Genomic DNA, 12,132 nt, shown 5'->3' with positions numbered 1-12,132 from the left:
TTCCCTGGGGCATTTGATGGCCTAGATGGGCCTATGGCCTGATCCAGTGGGGCTGTTCTTATGTTAGATGTGTGCCTAAATCCAGCAAAGATTCTGGAAGCTCCAGTTGTAGCCTGGACCATATTTCCCCCAGTTCTACTGTTGCATCAGCTGTGACCTTTCCTTAAGAGGATGGATCTGGCCACAGTATGCCCTAGTAACATCACTACAGGACTACAGTAATACTTGTACATGAGCAGTGGTGTCGCTGGCCTTTCTGGCAATTGGAGCCAGCTATGCCACATCACCAGTGCCAGCCCCAGAAGTAATTATGGTGACATTATGACATCACCGCAATTATTTCTGGGTAACTGTGCTCAGAGCGGTTATGATCTGCTGTAAACGGCCGAACATTTTTTTCAACAGAAAACGTGGTCAGCTGCTCAGAGTGACTTGCAACCACTCTGAGTGCCCGTGAGGGGGTGTGCAGGAAAAGGTGCTGCCACAGGATATGACCATTAAAGCCATGCATAGCTTGGAACCTGGATACTCAAAGGACTGTTTCTGTCGCACCAAGCTTCCCTCTCACTGTCTTCTTAATCAGAAAACCTGCTCTATGTCCCATCACCCACAAATGTGTAGTGGGTGGGGATGCAAAACAGGGCTTTCTCAGTAGTGGCACTAAGGCTGTGGAACTCCCTCTCCCAAGTGGTTGAGTGACCCAATTGCTATCAGCCTTCAGAAGAGCAGTAAAGATTTATTTAACTTGGCCTTCCTTTCTGTTACCTCCAGTTTTGTATGTTTTTTATGTCCTCAGCTTAGATTTTTGAAAATTTAAACCTGACATTTTTGCTATCGCTTTGTGTAAATTTTAATTGTTGGTTCTGTTTTTAATATTACTGAGAGTTTGTACATTTATTGGAATTGTCATTTTGCAGGATCTGTGAAATCCCACTGAGAAATTCTTCTACTCTTATTGAAACTGTTTTGACTCATGGCTTGACTGTTTTGCCTGCAAAAAAATCTCCATATTTACTTTGCATTTTGCTTTAGGCAGACTTTTGGTAGCAATTCTAGTCATGTACTAAACTGCCTCTGGCCTTCCCATCATCAGGCAAACTGTTATGAAACAGCTTCGAGGACAGGATGACATAAAAAGGTTATCTACATGTATTCTGGGTATAACTGAATGCTTAAAAAACAAACAGTATTGTTGTTTACATTGTTGGGCAGTGGTTCCCACACTGTGGCACCTGAGGACACCACAGCAAACTCACAGGGGCATTGCAGGATGTCGCTGGCAGCCTCTTCTGGTTCTTCTGGCTGGAAGAAGGAGTGCCATGAAAGAAGGGTGCCTTGACTGTAGTCCGTTTTGGAACCACTGGTGTAGGGTGTCATTCCAACCTGTAAATAACACTACTAACATTTATATAGATAAGATAAATAAGATAAGATGCTTTATTGTTATTGTACAAGGTACAATGAAATTTCAGTGCACTCCATGGACACAAAACATTTATACAACAATCATACAACACATTTAGTTCCATCCCACATTCAATACTACATATACATCTATTTATTTAAATATCTCAAAATAAAAAATAAAATAATACTCCTATTTCTCTCAGGGCACAATCCTAACCAATATTCCAGCACTCACCTAGCCGCAATGCAGGCCCAAGGTAAGATAACAAACATGCCCTTACGTTGAGGAGGCCCCCCCTTTGACTACCTCCCACTGCAGGATGCAGTGCACACCACATTGGCACAACTGTGTCAATGCTGGAACGTTGGTTAGGATTGCGCCCTCAGAGATGTAATAAATAGGTAATAAAACCCAGTAAACATTTGAAAATGCTATGTGACCACATTCCTCGTGATTTTTAAGTTCATTGTTCAATATGGTTATAGCCCTAGGATAAAAAATGTTCATAAATCGTGTGGTGTGTCCTAATAGATCTATATCATTTGCAGAAGGCAACAATTTAAAAAAGTATTTGTGTGTGTGTATGTGTGTGTGTTTTCAAAGCACTTTACATATGTTATCTTAATGTAGAACTTACAACAATCCTGTAAGGTATGTATTCTTCCGATAGGGCAGCTGGGGAGAGGTGGTGACTTGCCTAAAGCTCATTAAAGTGCAAGACTAGACATGGCTACTCAGAAGTAAATCCCAGGCCTAAGTGGAGGGACGGCCTAAGAGTGTACGTCATTGAAGAGCAGGGCTAGCTCATATTCTCCTATGCAGATTAGAGAATGTCTGAAGAGGGTCAAGGAAGAAAAAAAAATATTTTATGAGATTTTAATTATATTTTCAGATTGTATTTTTTATGATTGGAACCAAAATTTTGAAAATGTGAAATATGAAGTGAATTTCAGAGTTCCTTCAAGTAACAATACAAGCATTCTTCAATATCCACTGATCCAGTATCTGCTGATCCATGTCCTCCGTGCTCCCCCACGCCCATTACCTTTGCTTAACTTCCTTGCCCTGGCACCAGGGAAGTATGTGTCTTTTTATCAAAGGCTATAAGCTACCAAGCTTATAGGAAGACAAGCAGGCAGGCAGCCTGAATGCTAGAAAAGATTAAACAAACATTAGCAGGATGCAGGAAGCTTCCTGAACATTTGTTTAGAGACTTCTCTTTTCTCTAGCATTCAGGCTGCCTGCCTGCTTGTCTTCCTATAAATCTGCTAGCTTGTAGAATTTGGTTAAAGGAAGACACATCCAATACTTGCTTAGCACCAGAGTAAGGAAGCTAAAGGACGTAGTGGGCGTGGAGAACTCAGGGATCATGTGGAGATTGGGTTCCCTCTTATCTGTGGTTTCTAGTATCCGCAGGAAGGGTGGAAACATAACCCCTGCAGATACCAAGGGACACCAGTAGACGAAAATTTCCAAGAGAAGTTTCACACATTTCTATAAAGGCCCAGTTCTCCTACTTTCCAGTTGCAATGCAGCCCTGAGAACATTTGTTCCCATACCTTGAAGATCCTTCTGTGATTGCTTCCCACTGCAGGATCAGCAGACATCCAGTTAGCACAGCTGAATCATTGCTGGGAAAAAGGTGGACCCAATGATGCTGTTGCAATGGAGCCCTGAGGCAAGGGAGCAAATGTTCCCTTACCTTAATGAGGCCTCCATGACCTCCCCCCTCCTTTGGCACAGTTGCATTAGTGCTGGAAAGTTGAATAGGATTGGGCTTTAAGACAAGTACTTTTCTAGGGGTGGAGTGGGGGTTTTGTGCATCCCTGGTCAGGCATTTGGAACTTTTTCTTTCTTCAAATTATTGTACAGAACTGATGAGCATGCGTAAAACCAAGAACAAGTAATATTAATGAAGCAGGCATTTCCAGGTTGTCTTTAGAAATGAATGATTTACTGCACAGTCCTGAGCTGCCTGGGGCGTGCGGCTGCAGCGGCTCCAAGAACAGCTCCCGCCGTATCCTGTGCGCCTCAGCATGCCATGGGCGGCGCCTCAGGAGAAGGAGACTTTCATCCCCTTCTCTCAGGTAAGGGAAGCAGCCCCACAATGGGGCTACTCACTTTACCGCTGACCAAAAGGTCAGCTGTAAGGTAGAGGTGTTTGGATAGGGTGCCGAGCCCTACACAAAGTCCTTGGATCTGGTGCAGCGGAGCAGACCCGCCTCCCCCCTCCCCCCAGCATGCTTCTTGCCCACCCTTTCTTCGCCTCACAATCACACCTCCTCCCTGCTCTCTCTCCATCCTCCACCTGCTTCCCCCCTCCCCAGAATGCCTCCTCCCCACCCCCTCTCCGCCCCCTCTCACTGTGCTGTGGCTTGGCAGTCTATGAGACCTCCAAGTAATGGAGGATGGGCGCCTGCTTGGCACTAACCCAGCGCCAGCCAGCGCTGGGCTAGCACGGGCGCTGGCCCGGTGGTAAGCCTCACAGACGTGCCTTACGGCATGTTTGCGACAGTGCGCTCCAGCACAAAGCCAGAGCGCCAAGCTCAGGATTGGGCTTTAAAAGGGCCAAAGAAAATGATTTAGGAGTCCATGACTAACTTAGATATTTATTGTTCAGGGGGGTATTTTTGTTTAACATGAGTCACTCATGAATCTATTGTAAAAATTAAGATGAGAATTGTTTTGATTAGTATGGAGAAAGTAATTTTCAAAATGATAGACATTGCAAGTTTGCCATAATAAGACACATCTCATTAGATACTGCAGTACTTGTTGTTTTAAAATCCTGAAAGCATTCTTAGAAGGCTATTTATTTCTGGTATGTGATGAGTAAGCTACATTTCAGAATTTTAAAAAAGCCATTCATTTTTGTAAACACCATAATTTTGTGACATGCTCCTTCCCCATCAAGCAACAGGAATTCTTCTCCTATAATAATCTGTGTTGTGTCTCACTGCTAGGTGGCAGGATTCTAGGGGGTCCTGCAAGTACCACTGAACACTACCTCAAGTACCATCGGTGGTACCCATACCACTGGATGAGAAACACTGCTATAATTGGATGGTTGCAGAGAGTAGGAGACCAGGCTACTCAATTAACCATGGATATGTTGAAGTACTTAGACCTGGAGCTCGCATAAAGCTAGACATCATATACCATAATTCTCTCCTGCAGGGTGAGCCTTTATTCTGTATGTGGGTCTTGAGTCTAGTTCCCTGTTATGCTCTTCTACCCAGACAAGTGGGGTGAAGGAAGGAAAATCTAATCCTTGGCCCTCTTCGCCCACACACTTTCATTTTTCCATCTTTCCCATCAACACTACTACTTCTCACACTATCAAAGTTGGTGCCCTCAGGGCACTGAGAGCTGGCATTTGGCCCAGGCAGGGTGACCAGACATTGTCTTTTTCCAGAACATGTCCTCTTTTTTAGCCTCGTGTCCTGGAAAAGAACTTAAATGTCGCCTTCTTCCCTGTGAGCAGGCCCCTACAGACAGTGCATAGCTTTCTTGTGATTAATGAATTATTGTTATACACCTTGTTATACACGGATTTTTTATACACAGATTTGACTCAACATGAATGGCCGCTGCAAATGAGATATGCTGATCCCTGGAGAAGGGGAAAAATGCATCCCTTTAAAATAACAGTTTAAAAAAACTGTTTGTCTTACTGTTGTAGAGAGACAGTCATGCAAGCGATTATAGGTATAACCTAATTATCCACAAATTTTTCTGTCTCAACTTGATGAGAAGGGCCCTTTAAATTCTCAAAAATTCTGTTCTTCTGACATGGGATTTTGTTGCCCATTACTAACTCCATTGGGCAGGAGGTCTGGTCTAGAGGGTAGAGCCTCCATTTGCCTGAAGATAACATCCACAAGGTCACCAGTTCGAGGCCACCGGCACCGTGCGACCTTGAAGCAGCTGACAAGCTGAAGCCGAGCTATTCCATCTGCTCTGAGCGTGGGAGGATGGAGGCCAGAATGTGAAACCAGATCAGAGAGAAACACCTGAATGTTGTGGTTCTTGAAAGAAAGAACCTTCTTTCATTTGTAAAAATCCCTATGGGGATTTAAATAAGCCTGCCTATGTAAACTGCCTTGAATAAAGTCTTGAATAAAGACCAAGAAAGGCGGTATATAAATACCTGTATTATTATTATTATTATTATTATTATTATTATTATTAACTATGGCTTTGAAAACTGAAAAGTATGCTCTCTGCTGTGTCCTACTACAGTTTGAAAGGTACCATCTTAGCTGTACTATTTGTGTATAAGTTCATAAGATGCGAATTTTGAAAGATACACAGTGCAGTCATATGCAGGTCGACTTAGAAGTAAGTCCCATTATGTTCAGTGGAGCTTACTCCCAGGAAACTGTGAACAGTTTAGGTCTTGTAAGCACTATGACCCATAACAAATGGTTATAAGGTTGGATGATATTTCTGTGGAATTTTTTTTTAATGATGGTGGTGATATAGTGACATCAAGGTACATTGTGCTTTATGCAGAATGAGAAGACATATCCCTGGTCCTAGTTTTACAATCTTCATGACTTGTAGGTGTTTGAAAAGCAGTCTTCTTATATATTATTTTCTTCTGTTTTTAGACATATAAATTAGATGGAACTTGAATATAGGATCACTTAAATTTGATATAAAATAATTATATCTTTTTCTCTGAACAAAAAAACTTTTCCAAAAGGTGTAATCTGTAAGATCTGCAAAAGTAACTTTTTTGGAAAAATCAGTACCAAATGGCCAGGCTTTGTCTATGATACACCATTCAACAAAACCGATAACATTGTTGTTCTTCCTTTTTGTAGGATACTTCATGTACGTTTTGATAGCCTAAAAAGCAAATCATTACTGAGATTGACACCAGTCTTTTGACAGCTGCTGGTAATTACTGCCAATGGTAACACTTGATCATCATCAGATTAGGAAGCTGACAAGACCTTTCATGTCATGGTTTGAGCTGGTATTTATCAGCTGCGTGTAGCAGAGGCTAAAAAAATTAAGGATAAATGTAGAATAGGGCAGTGAATGTAAACCACCTCCCCACACACACATTTACATCACTGTTTAAATGCAGCAGGTCCTACTAGGTTTAGACAGCATCTTGAAAACAGAGTGCTGGTCTCAGTAGCATAGCTACAGGGGGACACAGCACTAAGTTTTGCAGAGTGCCTCAACATGCCATGTAAGATGCCCCTTCTGCTCACCATCAGAGCCATTCCTAGCAGTAAGAGCAAAGCGAAGGTGTCCCGTCTGCTTTGTTCTTGCTGCTGGGAATGGCTCCGATGGTGGGGGAACAAGGCAGCTTCCATGGCACGTTGAGGTGCCCTGCAAAGCTTAGTGCTGTGCTCCCCCTGTAGCTATGCTACTGGCTGATCTAGACATTGCTTTTGCCACAAGGATTCCCATGGTGAGTATCTTGCCTCCCACCCATGTAAGGTAGCAGCCCTAAACCAAGTCAAATAACTCCTGCAGTCAGTTTCTGTACCCACTTTCCAAATCAGTGGAGACCACTACTCTCCAGGTAGAAGAAACTCCCTCCTTCTGCTCCATTTCATGATACAGCCAAGTCTACAGAATTTTATGTGCATGTCGATGTTGTTTGGCCCTTTTTCTGGCATGACTCCTACATAGATGGCTGGATAAATGGATATTAATACATTCATATGTGCCTTTACCAACTGCATGGCAGGCAGAAATTCAACTTGTCATGGAAATATAATAGTGAAAGCTTCACCTGCTGAATTTCTGCAGTTGGTGAAGGCATGCATGCTCTATCAGAAAAGTATTAACATCTGGAAATGTAAGGGAAAGGAGATTGGCAAATAAATAAGAAATGCCTGTTAAGAGGCTAATATCTCATGGAAACTGTCAGAAAAGACGTCTGACGCACACAAAAAGTACCTGACAGCAGGCTAGACTTGTTTTGTTTTTGTTTAATTGCCTCTGGATAGTAGAGGATTTTGGAAGATTATTGGATACAAAAGCAAGCTAGGATCATTTTAAAGCATTCATTTTTGAACTAAGAAATCTTGAAAATGTACTGGTATCATTTAAGCAATATTCTTTTCCAAGAGGTTATCTGTAAATTGTGAAAGGAACGCATTGAGAACACAAGGTCATTTCCATGAATTGAAGCACAATCCCTGAATGGAAAGCGCCCTCCAAGAATGAAATGAGTGTTTTGTTCACACAAAGGAGCCTTGCCCAAATGGAAGGGGCCCTTTGCACAAGTAAAATGCTTGGTTGAAGGGAACTTGTGTTCATGGAAGCATTACACTGAAAGTGATGCTCAGACTTTATTTTCAGACAGGAGAAAGTGAGACAGACCAAAAAAAGAAATGATTTGCCATCTGACACCTTGAGTATGCTGGTAAAGAGAATATAGGCTCATGATCTTCTGAAAAATAATGAGTTCTATTAAAGCCATGAGCAGTTTCTCAATGCAGTATGTTTCTTTTGGCCAAGAGGGATAGTTTCTGTCTGCATGTATAATACAAAAGTAACTTGACGGTCTTCCAAACCTTGTAGAAATCTCCATTCTGCTCCAAAAGCAAAACAACACAGGGTCAAGTGGCACTGCACTACAGAGCCCTTATACCCGAAGTTCCTTTTTCCCAGCAAGTGGGAATCACAGTATTCCTTTAGAACTATATGTGCCGGTGGGGCTTCCGGTTCCGGCGGCAGCTGATACAGATGCTCTGTGGGGAGCTCTGAGAGCAATGAGGCCTTTTAAATATTATTTTCCTCCTTAATAAGAGCAAAAGAAGCTTCTTTCATCTGCTGCCAGGTGTAGTCTTATAAGAGTAGCACAGAGGAACAGAAAAAACCGGAATGACCTTGACATGGGAAAAAACAGTGATAAGAGTTTGCGGCTGGCTACAATCTTCGTCTGAAGACTCTGTGGCACGTGACAGATAATTAATTGTAAGTTATTCCAACTGAAAGCAAAGTGATAGAAGTATCATGGGACAGAAGAGGACCTACCTTCAGGAGGGTGAGGAGGGAGAAAAGTTATTTCCAGCAAGCAAACAATCCAAGCTTGAAGATTTCTTTATACCAGCAAAGTCGCCGTTAAAGAAGCAGAACAGCTTTGACCATCTGGAGGCTGTTCTCACAGAGACGCTGGGCTCTTTAAGGGAAACTTCCCCTAACATTACCCAGGTGGCTAGTTGCTTATCAGGCATTAATAAATTTAGGGAAAATAAGGACATTGATTTTTTAATACACCAGACTTTCCTCATGGCTGAGATACTTCAGGTAATAACTACTCAGCTTGAGTGTATTACAAACTTGCTACAGGAGAAGGATAAAAACATTGAGCCAGACAACTTGTTGAAACCTTTGGCGTGTGATAGGGAGAGCAGATCTACAAATAGAAGGGTTACTCCCGATGTGCAGCCAGATGGTAATATCTTACAGACAGCTTCTGAAAAAGACTTTCTTGTTTATTATACAAAGAGCCTAGCCATCAATATCTCCCCCTTTAGGGGGAAACACATTGATTGGTCCACCAAATGGAGGGCTAGACAACATCTTGCATTTCTTCTCAGGAATGCTCCTTCAGTGATAGATCTCCAGAAGCTGGAAAGACTGCCCAGCATGGGAAGCCAGGAGCATTTTCTCCTTTACTTTCACACGAATAGTGTTCCAAGGTTGCTTTTTGTGCAGGCTCCTGAGTTAATTGGCTTTGGGATCAGGCTGCAACGACACTTTTATGATTCCTCATTGCAGAAGCTTGCTCTTCCGGATTTCAAGAGAAAAGAAGAGGGCCATAAAGAGTCAACTGAAAATCCAAGGTGGACTCCAAATGAGAAATCTGGAACCCTATGGAGTCTATTAGATCAACCTGCACCATTAGATCCATCCTCACCAACGGAGCTGGCTGATGTAAAACTCTCAAACCCTCCTGCCTCTCTGGTTAAGTCACCCCCCCCCCTAATTTCTAATGACAAACTTGATAAGATTGTCTTCCAACCTGGCATGACAGAAGATGAGATGGATGCTAAACTTCTGTCCATTTGGTTTCCTGCCTCTTGAAGAATAAGATACTTTGATCACACGACTGGTATCTTTGGTTTTTCCCCTCAAAGATATCAAACAGTCATCTGCTGCTAGTGTTCACCTGCCTACTTCTAGTTCTTCTGCTTACAATCTGTGAAAGGAGACCTTAAAGAATAAGGGACTGTCCTCTGTGGAGGGGCCTCAACCCCTGTTGGAACCAACTGTTACAACCAACAGAAGAGCATTAAGGTCCAATGTGATTGTTTCTTTGGATGACCCTGAACTTTCCACGATAAATGCTGAAAATAACACGAATGAACAGCTGGGAGAAGCAGAGATTTGAAAGGTGCGATAGTCACACTGAATGATGATGGTCACCTACAAGGCTCTCACCTTGGTACAGATCCTTTTTTATTTCAAGCTCCCAAAGTTGAAGCTATAGATATAAATTATGAAGACTATGATGCTGAAATGAATAAACTTCAGAAAATAATCAAAGAAGCCACAAAAACCAAAGACATTTTACCTAAACCTGAAAAAATAAATAAATAAATAAATAAATAAATGAAGATTTGGCTCTTGTGGAAATTTTGTCTGATTTTGATTCAGTATCTTAAATTGCTGACACTGAAGTAAGAGCAGAGGTGGTTCTTTCAGTGACAGTAAAGATCACGCAGGAGAGTAAACTCACAGCACTAAAGACCAAATTATCAGTGCATGTACAATCTTCATTAGCATTGACTCATGACAAGTTTATCCTCGAATTAGATTCATCTATATCGAAGACAGTGGCACTCTCTGCCTTTCTAAAGAGGAACTGCACATCAATGGATCTGGATGGTAATGCTTTAGTTTCATATAGCACACCAACAGGTATACCAGAATTTTCCCAGTGCAGATTTCGATTACCCTTTTGGTTAGTATGCATTTTAGCCCAGCCATCAAAAACTGAGATTAACTATTGATACCAACAAGCCTCCAGTCAGCCTTGTTATATTTTTCCAGACTTTGCTGATCAGAGTGATGGAAATCAACAAAATGCTTTAGGGTTCCAGTTATTAGCTGGGTCAAGGGGACGTTACTTACTTCAAAAACATCACAGCGTTACAGAATTCAAAGTGACCTGTTAGAAGATATTTGACTAATTGTGAAAGCGCTCACTCTTTGGCTTAAAGAACACTTCAAAAAGCAAAACGGCGAAGACTTCACATGTAGTTTTTCTGGCCCAGTCCCTGTACAGGAACATTTTGAGATAATTGATCATCATTTTGAGTTGTGCTCAAATGCTGCAAAATATGAGTAACTATTATCTGAAAGAGCCATACAGTTTAGAGCTATTGAACAGCGTCTGCTGGCACAATTTAAAGATAAAACTCTAGTTCCTCTTCAACATCTGGATACCTTGTTAGAAGGAACTTACAGACAGATAATAGCTCCAGCAGATGCAGTGGAGGAAAACCAAGCCAATATGTTCCAGGCGTTCACAAAGTTAAAAAATGCCACCCAGCTGGTAATTCTCCTGATTAGCCTGTGGCAGAAGCTGAATGCTGATCAAGTTACTATTCTGGAAGCCACATTTTTGCCATTAATTCAAGTTACTCAAGAGCCGGGTTGGGAAGAAAATGTGGATGCTTCTGTCTCTCACTTGCTGAAAACATGTTTGTCTAAGAGTTCAAAAGAACATGCTCTGACTCTTACCAATCAGTTGAGTATCCCCAAGGATACTAATAGGCTGAAGAAACATATAATCTTGCTCTATGATCGATTGGCCAAAGGTGGTCATATGTCTCTAAGTATGGACGTTGATGCTCAACAAAGTGCAGCTCTACTAGGTGGTTGTGCGACTATTCCAGAGTCTGACCTAGAGGAAAGATCTGCTTTGCAAGAGCCCACAACAACATTTACCAACCATAGGCACCTTCCTAAACAGAAGACAAAACCTGATGGTCACGGAACTATTTCTGTAAACTACTCCTGTTGGCATTCCCTGGACTTCCTTTAGTACTGATTCAATTTTAGACAACTGTACCAACTATAACCAGACTGTGCTTGTGCCAGACTATGTATCTATGACATATGTATTTCTCAGAAACCCCACACAATGGCAAATTTCTCCAAGCTGGACCACCACTTTGTACCTAATTAGAGTAGACATGGCACTAAAGAGAAACCACAAATACAGCAGTGAGCCCCAATAGATATTCATACAGCCTAGGGATCTTAACAAAGTGAACAATTGCCCAAGTAATGATTTTCTACTGTGGATTTCTTATGCTTTGTTTGTTAAATTCTATTTTCCTTTCTACTTTCCTGTTGACTGCAGTAGACTTGAATTTTGTTGAGTTCATCTCATGCCCGGCCAGCAAAATCCTTCACCCTGTTAGAAAAGATATTAACTCATTGCCTGCTGCTTCTCCAGAACTGTAGCCTTGCCCATTTAAAAGAGATTTTATTCACTTGAAAAGTAAACATGTATGAATTGATGAGGTGCATCATCATGTTAATATAGCTAATAAAGCTACAGGAGTTACACTGTGCTAGAGTTTAGTTTCTCATTCCCAATAATTTGTTAAAATGGGATAACCCTTAATTCCCCCCACATGCTTTATCTTGTGTCCTGAGTACAGTAGTATAATGTTTGATGTTTTTTTAATCACGTTCATGTTTTTACTGTGTGCATTTTATATTGTCCATTGTCT

General features: G+C 41.7%; 1 protein-coding gene and 1 pseudogene across 5 annotated transcripts in view; both read left to right on the top strand.

The window, feature by feature from the left end:
* The window catches only part of FSTL4 (follistatin like 4), a 491,509-nt gene that overhangs the window by 433,080 nt on the left and 46,297 nt on the right, over positions 1-12,132 (top strand). The window lies entirely within an intron of this gene.
* LOC136641117 (protein PTHB1 pseudogene) lies at positions 8,396-11,435 on the top strand (annotated as a pseudogene).

This window comes from Tiliqua scincoides, chromosome 2, assembly GCF_035046505.1.
Source record: "Tiliqua scincoides isolate rTilSci1 chromosome 2, rTilSci1.hap2, whole genome shotgun sequence".
NCBI classification, from domain to species: domain Eukaryota; kingdom Metazoa; phylum Chordata; class Lepidosauria; order Squamata; family Scincidae; genus Tiliqua; species Tiliqua scincoides.
Note: the sequence above shows the minus strand (reverse complement) of the source record. Positions and strands in the feature narration are given on the sequence as shown.